Here is an 11,560-nt window from a genome sequence, read left to right on the forward strand (position 1 = left end):
TGCAGGTTTGCACATTAATGGGTTGGTGCATTGTGGGAGTTGTAGGTATTAGCCTGTGGTGTCTATGCCCCTGCCAAGGGCTGTGAGAGCAATAGTGGTGTGTGGGGTGGTGGCATGCAGGACAGGGGCATTGGATGATTGGCAGGTAGGTGAAGTGGGGCATTCAGTGAATAAGGGGGTATTTGGGTGGTGAGAAGCATACAGGACACGACAATTGTGTGTCATTGATGTTGTGGGAACTTACCAAACTCCAGTCCCCCATGTATTCCAGTCAGGCCCTCAGTATGTAGTATATCCAAGACCTTTTCTTCCCAAGATGTGAACTGTGGGGGAGGAGTTGGGGGCCCACTGCCAGTCTTCTGCACGGCTATCTGGTGTATCAATGTCATGGAATGCACCTTCCCCCATAGGTCATTCCTCCCATTCCTGATGTTGTCCCTTGTGCGTGGATGGCTGCCCACTGAGTTGACCCTGTCAACTATTATTTGCCAAAACTCCCTTTTCCTGGCAATTGATGTTTGCTGAACCTGTGCTTCAAACAGTTGTGGCTCTACCATGATAATTTTGTCCATCATGGCACTCAAATCATCGTCAGTGACTCGTGGGTGCGTTTGTGGTGATATGTTTGTGTTTGTGTTGACAGTGTGGGGAGTGTTGGTTATGAAAGGGTGCAGAGTTAAGTGATTGATGGGGTGTGGGTGGTGTATTGTGAGGAATGGTTGGATGTTGTGGAATGTGTGTGCTTGTTATGTGTGTATTGTGTTTGTTTAGCCGGTGTGTGATACGTGTGATGTGTGTGCCTATAGTGTTAGAGTGCTCTCTCTCTGTATGTGCCTGCTCTCTGTTTCTCAGTATTGCGGTTTTGTTGAGAATGATTGTGGGTTGTGTGGGGGGGGTTATATAGTGGTGTGTATAGGTGTGTCGGGTGTGTGGATGTGTGTCTGGTGTGGGGTAGTCAAGCTGTCCAATGTGGTGTTGTGTTCTGTGAGTGGTGACTTCTGACCACGGGGGCTCACACCGCCAATGTTTTTCCACCATGGATGAACTGCTGTGGTGATTTGTGTTTTGTATTCTGGTGGGTGGATTTGTGTTGGGCTTGCGGTGCTGGTGGTGGAACATTCTTTTTTCTGCCTTCCAGTGTCCTTGAGGTTTCAGAATTTTGGCTGCTTTTTGGTGGTCTTCATGCTGTAGGTCGTAATGCTGCTGTCTGATGACTGCCAACATGGCAGTCTTTTGTCGGCCGCCACCACAGCGGTCTTGACAAAAGACTAGAAAACTCATAATAAGGCCCTTGGTTTGCAAAATGTGTATATTTTTGTAACGTTAAAAATATATGTAGTTTCCCTTCTCTAAAGTACAGCCTTGAAATACAGGTGAGGAAAGTTTTTCATATTAAATTAATCTTGAAGGCAGCCATTTTTTGAATCTTTACCAAATCAGAAACATGCTTTATAATGATTACAGTAATGCGTGTAATTTAGGCCAATGAAATTATATTGAATGCAAGCCCAAATTGTGTGATAAAATTACCTTATTTATGTAGGAGGAATTATATTATGGAAAAATATATATAATTTGAATTGATTATTTTAACTTTAGGATGTTTTTTTTTTTTTAAATATGTTTTTTATTTGAGGATGTTTATTATTGAATGTTGTATTGACCATGATAGAAGCTCACTATTTACACACTGGGAAGACTGACTACTTCTTGGTCTGTTCCTTCTTTGATAGACTTTATGATCTCTTCCTTTTTAGCTTGCAGGGATTCTTCGTAACTCTTGCCGGCCTCCTTAGTCTTCAACCTGCAGGCTTCAGTCTGGTCAGCCGGGAGCTTCTTGTTGGCTTTTTCTGCCTCCAGTTTGTGAATGTGCTCCATTAAGATGTGCTTGTTTTTTAACAGATTACCCTTTACTTTCAGATAAAGACTGTGGTACATGTGGATGTCAACTTTCTTGGACTCGCTGTATCTGCGGAGCAGACGGTACAGAATTATCATTGTCCTCATCCATGAACGCTTCTCTGGTATATGCACATTAGCAATACCCGTTCTCTTACCAATGCCCATGTGCCTGTCCTTTCTGCGAGCAAGTGTGTTCTTCCTGCAAGGGCGTGCAACAGTACAGATTTTGGGATAATCACACCATCTTTAACTAGCTCTCTGAGTTGCTGACATACGTTTGTGTTGGCTATCTCATTTGTTTCATTAGGATCCAGACATAATTTTTTCTTGCCACTGCTTAAGACACTGGAGGCAAGCTTCCTCTGAAGCCAAAACATCCTCATGGCTGCAGCTCAGCTGCAGAACAGAAAGAAAGCTTTAGGATTAAAAGTGTTATTGGCTGCTCATAATTTGAAATACTTTGGGAGGGCTCTAAAAGACTCAGAATACAGAGACAAGAGAATGACCTGCTTGCGGGCCCACGTCTGCCTATTAGCTCCCTGAAGGGAAATCATCTATAGAAAGTCAACAAAGAAAGAACATTTTTTAATAACGGCAAGAACCCACATTAAAGTTCAAATAAAACAATAACAATTTCCATTTCCATTCGTCAAACAGACATTTGAATCACATGAGATAAACCAATAAAGAAGTCTTTCTTTATTTAACAGAAGATAACCATAAGTATCTTTCATTGCTCTCCATATCTTTAAACTTAGTGGGATTCTGACAATACTGTCAAGATTCTGCTATACACACACTTGGTGACACTCATGAGGGGCCTTTAGGGTCCTGCTTTTACACCAGGATATAGCAGTAGACTATTCTAAACCTTTTTCCCAAGTGTCAGTACAGCTGTTCTTACATTGCTGGTTTCATGATCACTTGCACCTGGTTTATTGCTTCCATCTCCCTCTTCCCTACATCTGTGCTCTTCCCCTGACTATCCATCTTTTCCAGCCCTTTGAGCTCATTGTACAGTGGCTCACAACTGACCTCTTTGTTGTGTCTTCCTCTGCACCGTTGTTATCTCTGGTGCTATATTTGCAAGCTTGCTCTTTGATTTATGATTCCATTGTGAATTGATTTCATATGTTTTTCCTTTCTGGCAAGTATTTTTGTATCTGTTTTCTGTCTCCTGCTTATTCTGTCTCTTTGCTCCTGTGATTGACTTGTTCCTAGAATTGACTGTACACCTCCTAGTCTGTCTTCCATATGCAGATTGCTTGCCAGTGCTTAATTTGTAAAGCAGTAAGGGCTAGGACCTTTTTCAGGAGGCTTTTGCAGCTTGCACCACCATTTGCCCCTGCCAGCGATACCAATGATAGTACCAACACAACTACTAACCATCACACTCGTAGAAATGTGACAATTCACACCTTCAAAGATATAAGAATGGCTTGGGTGACAAGTACTAGTCACTTTTAATATGTAGTGAATTAGGAAACAACTGATGTTGTGCTCATCTAAAATTTTAAAAAACAGCCCACTATGTGGTGGACTGCCATAAGGACCTTTATGAACAATTACGTCCTACTGCTGAGCACCGAAAACCACTGGCTTAAATTAAGCACTGTGTCTTTCCTTCTGACTGCATATTCCTGTCCTGCCCTAATTCAGATGCAGGATTATAGTATTTATAGTTCTGTGTATTCCACTCCTGCTGCTGATCTTGATTACAGTCCAGATCCTGATCCTAATTTCAGATTCTCCCTGAGCCCAGTACAGTACAGATTTTGGGATAATCACACCATCTTTAACTAGCTCTCTGAGTTGCTGACATACGTTTGTGTTGGCTATCTCATTTGTTTCATTAGGATCCAGCCATAATTTTTTCTTGCCACTGCTTAAGACACTGGAGGCAAGCTTCTTCTGAAGCCAAAGCATCCTCATGGCTGCAGCTCAGCTGCAGAACAGAAAGAAAGATTTAGGATTAAAAGTGTTATTGGCTGCTCATAATGTGAAATACTTTGGGAGGGCTCTAAAAGACTCGGAATACAGAGACAAGAGAATGACCTGCTTGCGGGCCCACGTCTGCCTATTAGCTCCCTGAAGGGAAATCATCTATAGAAAGTCAACAAAGAAAGATTTTTTTTTAATAACAGCAAGAACCCACATTAAAGTTAAAATAAAACAATAACAATAACAATTTCCATTCGTCAAACAGACATTTGAGTCACATGAGATAAACCAATAAAGAAGTCTTTCTTTATTTAACAGAAGATAACCATAAGTATCATTCATTGCTCTCCATATCTTTAAACTTAGTGGGATTCTGACAATACTGTCAAGATTCTGCTATACACACACTTGGTGACACTCATGAGGGGCCTTTAGGGTCCTGCTTTTACACCAGGATATAGCAGTAGACTATTCTAAACCTTTTTCCCAAGTGTCAGTATAGCTGTTCTTACATTGCTGGTTTCATGATCACTTGCACCTGGTTTATTGCTTTCATCTCCCTCTCTCCCTACATCTGTGCTCTTCCCCTGACTATCCACCTTTTCCATCCATTTGAGCTCATTGTACAGTGGCTCACAACTGACCTCTTTGTTGTGTCTTCCTCTGCACCGTTGTTATCTCTGGTGCTATATTTGCAAGCTTGCTCTTTGATTTATGATTCCATTATGAATTGATTTCATATGTTTTTCCTTTCTGGCAAGTATTTTTGTATCTCTTTTCTGTCTCCTGCTTATTCTGTCTCTTTGCTCCTGTGATTGACTTGTTCCTAGAATTGACTGTACACCTCCTAGTCTGTCTTCCATATGCAGATTGCTTGCCAGTGCTTAATTTGTAAAGCAGTAAGTACTAGGACCTTTTTCAGGAGGCTTTTGCAGCTTGCACCACCATTTGCCCCTGCCAGAGATACCAATGATAGTACCAACACAACTACTAACCATCACACTCGTAGACATGTGACAATTCACACCATCAAAGATATAAGAATGGCTTGGGTGACAAGTACTAGTCACTTTTAATATGAAGTGAATTAGGAAACAACTGATGTTGTGCTCATCTAAAATTTTGAAAAACAGCCCCACTATGTGGTGGACTGCCATAAGGACCTTTATGAACAATTAAGTCCTACTGCTGAGCACCGAAAACCACTGTCTTAAATTAAGCACTGTGGGGGTTATTCTAACTTTGGAGGAGGTGTTAATCCGTCCCAAAAGTGACGGAAAAGTGACGGATTTACCACCAGCCGTATTACGAGTCCATTATATCCTATGGAACTCGTAATACGGCTGGTGGTATATCCGTCACTTTACCGTCACTTTTGGGACGGATTAACACTCCTCCAAAGTTAGAATAACCCCCTGTGTCTTTCCTTCTGACTGCATATTCCTGTCCTGCCATAATTCAGATGCAGGATTATAGTATTTATAGTTCTGTGTATTCCAGTCCTGCTGCTGATCTTGATTACAGTCCAGATCCTGATCCTAATTTCAGATTCTCCCTGAGCCCAGTTTCTGCTTCTGTGTTCCTTGTCCTGCACCTTGCTGCACTTTGTACCTCTGGGACAGATAGCCATCCATCACTCTTTCTCCACAAGAGCTGCTGAGTGTGCCCGAACTCAGTGAGATTAATTTGCTCCTTGTGCTCTTGTAAGATTACTTACCCCTCAGAGAGACCGCTATCCCAGGAGGACACCAACTTTTTTTTTTAAGATAGTGTATCTATCATTTCAGGGTTTTACCTTCTTGTTTTGCTTGTGCTGTCTTTCTAATTTATTTTGCCTGCTTCTAGTTTATGTCCAGTTCCCTGGTTGCAGCCTGTTCCAATCTGCCCCAGTTCTCAGTTTCTGTCCTGCTTACCTTCCCAGCTTTCAGGTTTCATATGTTAAACCCCTTTTGCTGGTATGTTATTGATGAAATACTGGTGATATGGAAGGATTCTGTTGAGAACTTGGAACATTTTATGGTGTTTCAGAATGACAACCCATACAACATTGTGCTTGCATTAGAATATAGAACTGAAAGAATCTGTTTTTTGGATGTGTGAATCTTTGTCAAATAAAACAAAATTGTGCAGAATGGAGATCACTTGTAATGTGTTTCTGTATGCTAGCAGTACACATCCTAGGACCAAATTGTGTGTCATACCATATGGGGAGATGGTGAAAGTGAGGCATAACTGTAGTGAGGAACATGAGGTCATAAAGATTTTGGATGATGTGAACATCAGATTCAGCACAAGAGGTTATGAGGGGATGATAAAAATGGCCAAAAATAGGGCCCTTAAACTAATGAGCGAGAATACTCTAAAAGATAAGCAAAGAAAGACACTAAAAAATGAAACATTTAGATCCATAATACCATATGGCAGTGGTACAGATAAATTCAGCAGAATTTTGCAGAAACACTGAAGTCTCTTAACTAATGATTTAGTGGCAGCAAAATGGATCACACTGAAGCCAAGCACTACATTTAGACAGGGTAGAACCCTGGGAGACATAGTCCTAGTCTCCACCACTACCAAAATAACCGACTGGATGGCATACACTCATACAGGTTTTTAGAAATGTCAATACTATAGTGCTTGCAGATTTGTGGACGACAGAAAACAACACTTTCAATGCAATACTAACACTTCACATCAAATACGCTCTAGTATTACCTGTTCTACTAGGCATATGGTTTATGTGACTGTGGGGTCATTTAGGTAGTATGATCAGACCATAACGTGAACACACTCTGGAACACCTGAGAGCTATATAGCATAATAATTCCAGATACCTCTTAGCTGTACATTGTAGTGTTTGCCAACGTGTACCTCAAATCAAATTTGATGATATACAGGATACGCCAATTTATCTCAGGACTGGGAACAGAGAATTGATCCTTTAGAGAACAGAAGTGATCTGCATCTTGAAATAAAAGTAATGCAAAAAGACCTTAATGTGGATCACAAATTACAATATGTTTGGTGTAATGCAGTGGCAGCTGTGGTAGATTATGACACAATGAAATACTGAATATTTCAACATTTAGGGTTCAACAATTTTTTTGTATGGATAACACAAATGGCAATCGCACATTTAGCAATGTACTTTACTTGGTGTGGAATGTGATGAAAGTTTTTAGATTTAGGTATGAACAGTCAAATGTAATACAACTACTTGTCAGGTGCAAACATTCTAACTTCTAAAATGTTGTTTGATTCATGTAGGGAAGGGCTCTGCAAAGTGGGTTCTTGAGAGCCGGGTCCATGACAGATTTTTAGCTTATCCACATTTAGAAAAATGTAGATTTCTGAAACATCTTTTTTCTAAATGTGGATTAGTTAAAAATCTGGCATGGACCGGCTCTCCAGGACCCACTTTGCAGAACCCTGATGTAGGGTTTATGAGGCTACACATTTGCAGGGTACAAACTGGTTTATTCACAAGAACCCACATATTTGCTATAGGATCTTCATTTGTCTTTTTGGACTCAATAATACTATTGCTTGTTGTGTGTCAACTTCTATTATGATGTTTTAGGCATTGTGAGAAGGTGCTTAGATACTTATATGAGAAGAAGGAGAGTAGATCACAAATTATGTTTTTCACCATTTGGATTAGTTGAAGGATTTCATGTCCCAAACTAAGATGGCGTCCTGTTTACGAGGGAGTGGTTGTCGAGTGTTGGGCACTTTTCTGGATTTAATGGGAGAAGAGACCAATTTTGGCAAGGATTGTTGAACATGAATAATGAGGGTATTACTTAGCATATGGCCTCTGATTATAATTAAGTTGACACAGGATTCCACACCTAGCAGGAGTTGTAATGATAGTATATCTCATGATGGCCACCCGTATTTACATACTTACAAGTGAATATGAGTAATTCCGCCCTTTTAAATTTGATGCAGGTACAGTACTTTGTGACCACTGAGGAATACGTGAATACGCTAGCTTTCTGTACTACACCAGAAGTTAGTTGTAGGGTTGAGACATTGATTTTGGTTCTGTGCACCCAGTATTGGATTGGGGGGGTGTACCCGAGGATTAGCAGTTATATATAATTTATTTACAGGGTTCAAATTAGGGTTGGGACTGCTAGTAAATATGCCACACGCAATCACTTTTACTTGATATTGAAGTCGGGAGAATTGGACTTAGCCCAGAAGATGTGCAAATCTGTACCTTCATGGGATATGTACATATACTGCACATTTTGGGTTATGGTGTGTGATACCTAACTTTTTTAATAATTTATGATAAGTGATTTTTTTTTTTTACCAGTGTGTGGTATTAAGGTCTGCTTCAGTGTTTCACCAGAGGATTAGTTGGTAATCAAACTGACATCGGAATTTTTCTTTTAAATATTTACCCTTACATGGTGGAAGTTTGGCTATACGATTTTTGATAAGGGGATCACTTTTTACTCATCACCTAATGGGTTTGATTGCACACTAAGAGTATTTCATATTTTTGAAGGGGTTTACTGGTCACTTTGCCCATACAGATTGCGAAGTACCCTTTAGTTGACCTGAAATTGGTATGTAAGATTGTAGATTCATTGATTCTAAGGTGGAGGTTTGTGGAGATTTAAGAATCTTAGTACACCTGGATGACTCACTTCTCATGTCTTGCCGCATAGGGTTTAAGCATGTGGGTTAATGTGTGTACTTAGTAAAGAGTGACATGAATTGTAATAGTGCAAAGATGAGTATAATGTTAATTGACGTCTTTTATATTTCCAGCCATTTTTTAATATTGAGTCTATCTTTTGGATGGGTATATGTCAATACTTTATGTGAGAAGTTGATTATACCACATCTTTATTTAGTTACATTCGCTGGGCTGTGCTACCTATGTACACTTACATGAAATCTTCTTTGTCTGGTTATGAGTTGGGGGCTTTACCCTGTTTGGTGACAGAAGAAAAACTGCTGTACATTTGAGTTGAGTGAATAGGGCACTTTTTCAATCTGTTTTCTAGCCCCGGTGAAGTCCTGGTGAGTAGATCAGAGACCAGATGAAACATGTGCTGACTAGGAATGTTTGTAGAAGAACCATATGCAATAAAAATAGAAGATTCTCATTAAATATATTTTATGTTCTTCAGTTTGCATTCAAGGACAACAGACTATAGTTTTGGGGTTACCTGGGCTTGGCGGGAATTCGTGTGGCTGCTGTCCCGTTGCGTTTGCACTCCCTATAGCTAACTGGAATACTTGGACACTTTTGGTGAGTTTATGCTAACATTATCCCTGTCACAGACTTTCTATTGTAATTTACATGCAAGGCCGGGCTTCAAAGGGTTACACTCTCCATGCAGAGTTTCAAAGTTGTAGAGGAGTGACTGTTCTAGTGAAGTAATGCATGCAGATGTGCTTATACATTCTAGACTGTTTTTGTGAAGCAGTAAAATTCAAATGGAAATTTTAATTCATGTTAAAAAAAAAGACTTTGGGCCTGATAATAAGTGAGGCACTATTTTCCACCCCTGCAAAAAAAACCTGCTTTCTAACAATATTATACAGGAATATTATAGAGTTCCTACTAAGGCAATAGAACTGCATAATAGGACAACAGAAGTTCAGAATGTGGGTGGCTAATGCCACCCACACCATCAGGAGCTGTAGGTCCAATTCCTGCTTAGCTCACAATGCCTTGCGTGGACCCGTGAACCTACCAAGGTGGAAGGTGATTACAGCGACCTAAAAATGACACACAGATTACTCAGGGAAGCCATGGAAACAGATCTCTCCCTTTTGTTGTATTAATCATGCATCCCTAAGCGAAACGCAAGAATGGTATGCAATAAGTTTTCAGTAAATTTATTGAAACAATTCCAATTTTGCATGGAGAGTATGAACTGTGATAATTAGGCAGATGAAAAAGCAAGGTTGCTAGTGCTAGGAACATTGTAAAGACAATAAATAATCCAACCAAAGGGAATAGAATTCTAGAGGTTTTCATTTGACCATAAGGCTATAATGAGAGCATAGTGCGTGTACCCTTCTGCCTGGCCCAAAATAAAGGATTAGTCTAAGCCCTATACCTGGAGATAGTGTCAGGAGTCGGCCTGTGGTGTAGAGGCCAACCTTCTCGGGAAGCTGGTAGGTTTGAATCTGCAGAGTTGCATGTCATAAAAAGCATTCATCCCAGGAAGGTCCTTGTTGGAATGCCCTTTGACCCTTCGAGGTCAATGCACCATTTAAATAATAAGGCCATACTTTATTGGAAGCACAGCTCTGATGCAATGCTGTGACTAGTTGTTAAAAGCTGCCTCCTGAGCGCATGACACACAAACTAGGATATTGTGTAGAGTATTCCTAACCTTGAGCAGAAAGTACTGATTACATGTCTTGCAAAGATAAGAAATGAAACTAAAACCAGGGGGAATCAACTCAGGATCAAAGAGCCCTCACAATGCCCACCTCTTGAAGTAAAAAACTGATTCTAAACGTATACTAAAATGATTTTAAGGACTAAAATATTCGCACCAATAGGCCGAGTAAATAGGCCATATAAAAATTGAGTCAATCAAAACACAACAATTTACTTAAAAATAAGGGCCAAATTTTAAAAGTCAATCGTGGTATCCTTGATGTCATCCAGATTGTTAATGGCAATAGAATCCTAGATGGATCCTGTATCCACAGACGACAAAACTGCAAGAGCCTAGGGGAGTAAGGCAAAGGAATAGACATGATGGAGATTATCAGCTTCCACTGAGGAGGCAGGATCCTGTGCAATGCCCAGTGGGTGAGCCAAAAGGATGGAATCCTGGAGCCGTAGCATCCATATCCAAGTAATATGGCTCATTGAAGGCATCCTGAAGCAATGGTCGTCTCATAGGACAACTGCATAAAGAAGCCCTCAAGAGAAGCATTAGCAGATTCATGTCTATGGATAGTACCAATTGTGTTGCAAGGCACACATCCAGTGTGCACTCAAAAACACAAAGACAGCGGAACACAGGGTGCCCACAATAAAACCATACTGGCCGGTAAGACAAAGACCAGTTGTCATTTAGGGCCCAATTCAGAACTCGGCGCATGTGTTGCTCCATCATAAACCTGACGGATATCCTGTCCTCCATATTACAAATACCCCAGGGCTGTAATGGGATCGTAATACGACGGCGGGATAACTGTCTCATTTGTGATGGAGTAACCGTCTCCTTTAAACTCTAAATCTGGCCTTTAGTTCCTACAACAAAAATACACCAAAGTACTGTGTCATACATTCTTGGCACACCTGGACGCGCAATAGTTCCATCACCAGTTGGCTTTGAGATTAGACATCCATTGCAGAGCAGAAACTACCAATTATGCACTCAAAATAAGGGACGCTTGAAAACAATAACTGGAATCACTCCAAAAACAGTCTGGAAGGGGCCGACAGAACCAGACCCAATTGCCTTAAAAAAAGTTCACCTGCAGCGTTGGAAGCATTAAACATATGGCCCACAACATCACTGACCTGTCATGCAAAAGTTGGCGTTAGATGTGAATCTGTTTCAGACTCGTTCTCACTCGTTCTCGTTTTCACACATTTTCTTACCTCTTTAGATGTAGGAATATTTTGCTAGATAATCTTTTGTTAAGGGGGTGCCGTTAGCCGAAGCATTTATGGCAGTCAAAATGTCATCATCCACCCTCGTCTGAGAACGATTAACTGCAG

General features: G+C 40.6%; 1 pseudogene; it reads right to left on the bottom strand.

Annotated features, from left to right (window-relative positions):
* Positions 1 to 1,585: 1,585 nt before the first annotated feature.
* On the bottom strand, positions 1,586 to 3,834 carry LOC138258801 (large ribosomal subunit protein eL19-like; annotated as a pseudogene).
* Between the last annotated feature and the right edge of the window lie 7,726 nt (positions 3,835 to 11,560).

This window comes from Pleurodeles waltl, chromosome 2_1 (genome assembly GCF_031143425.1).
Source record: "Pleurodeles waltl isolate 20211129_DDA chromosome 2_1, aPleWal1.hap1.20221129, whole genome shotgun sequence".
NCBI lineage: Eukaryota > Metazoa > Chordata > Amphibia > Caudata > Salamandridae > Pleurodeles > Pleurodeles waltl.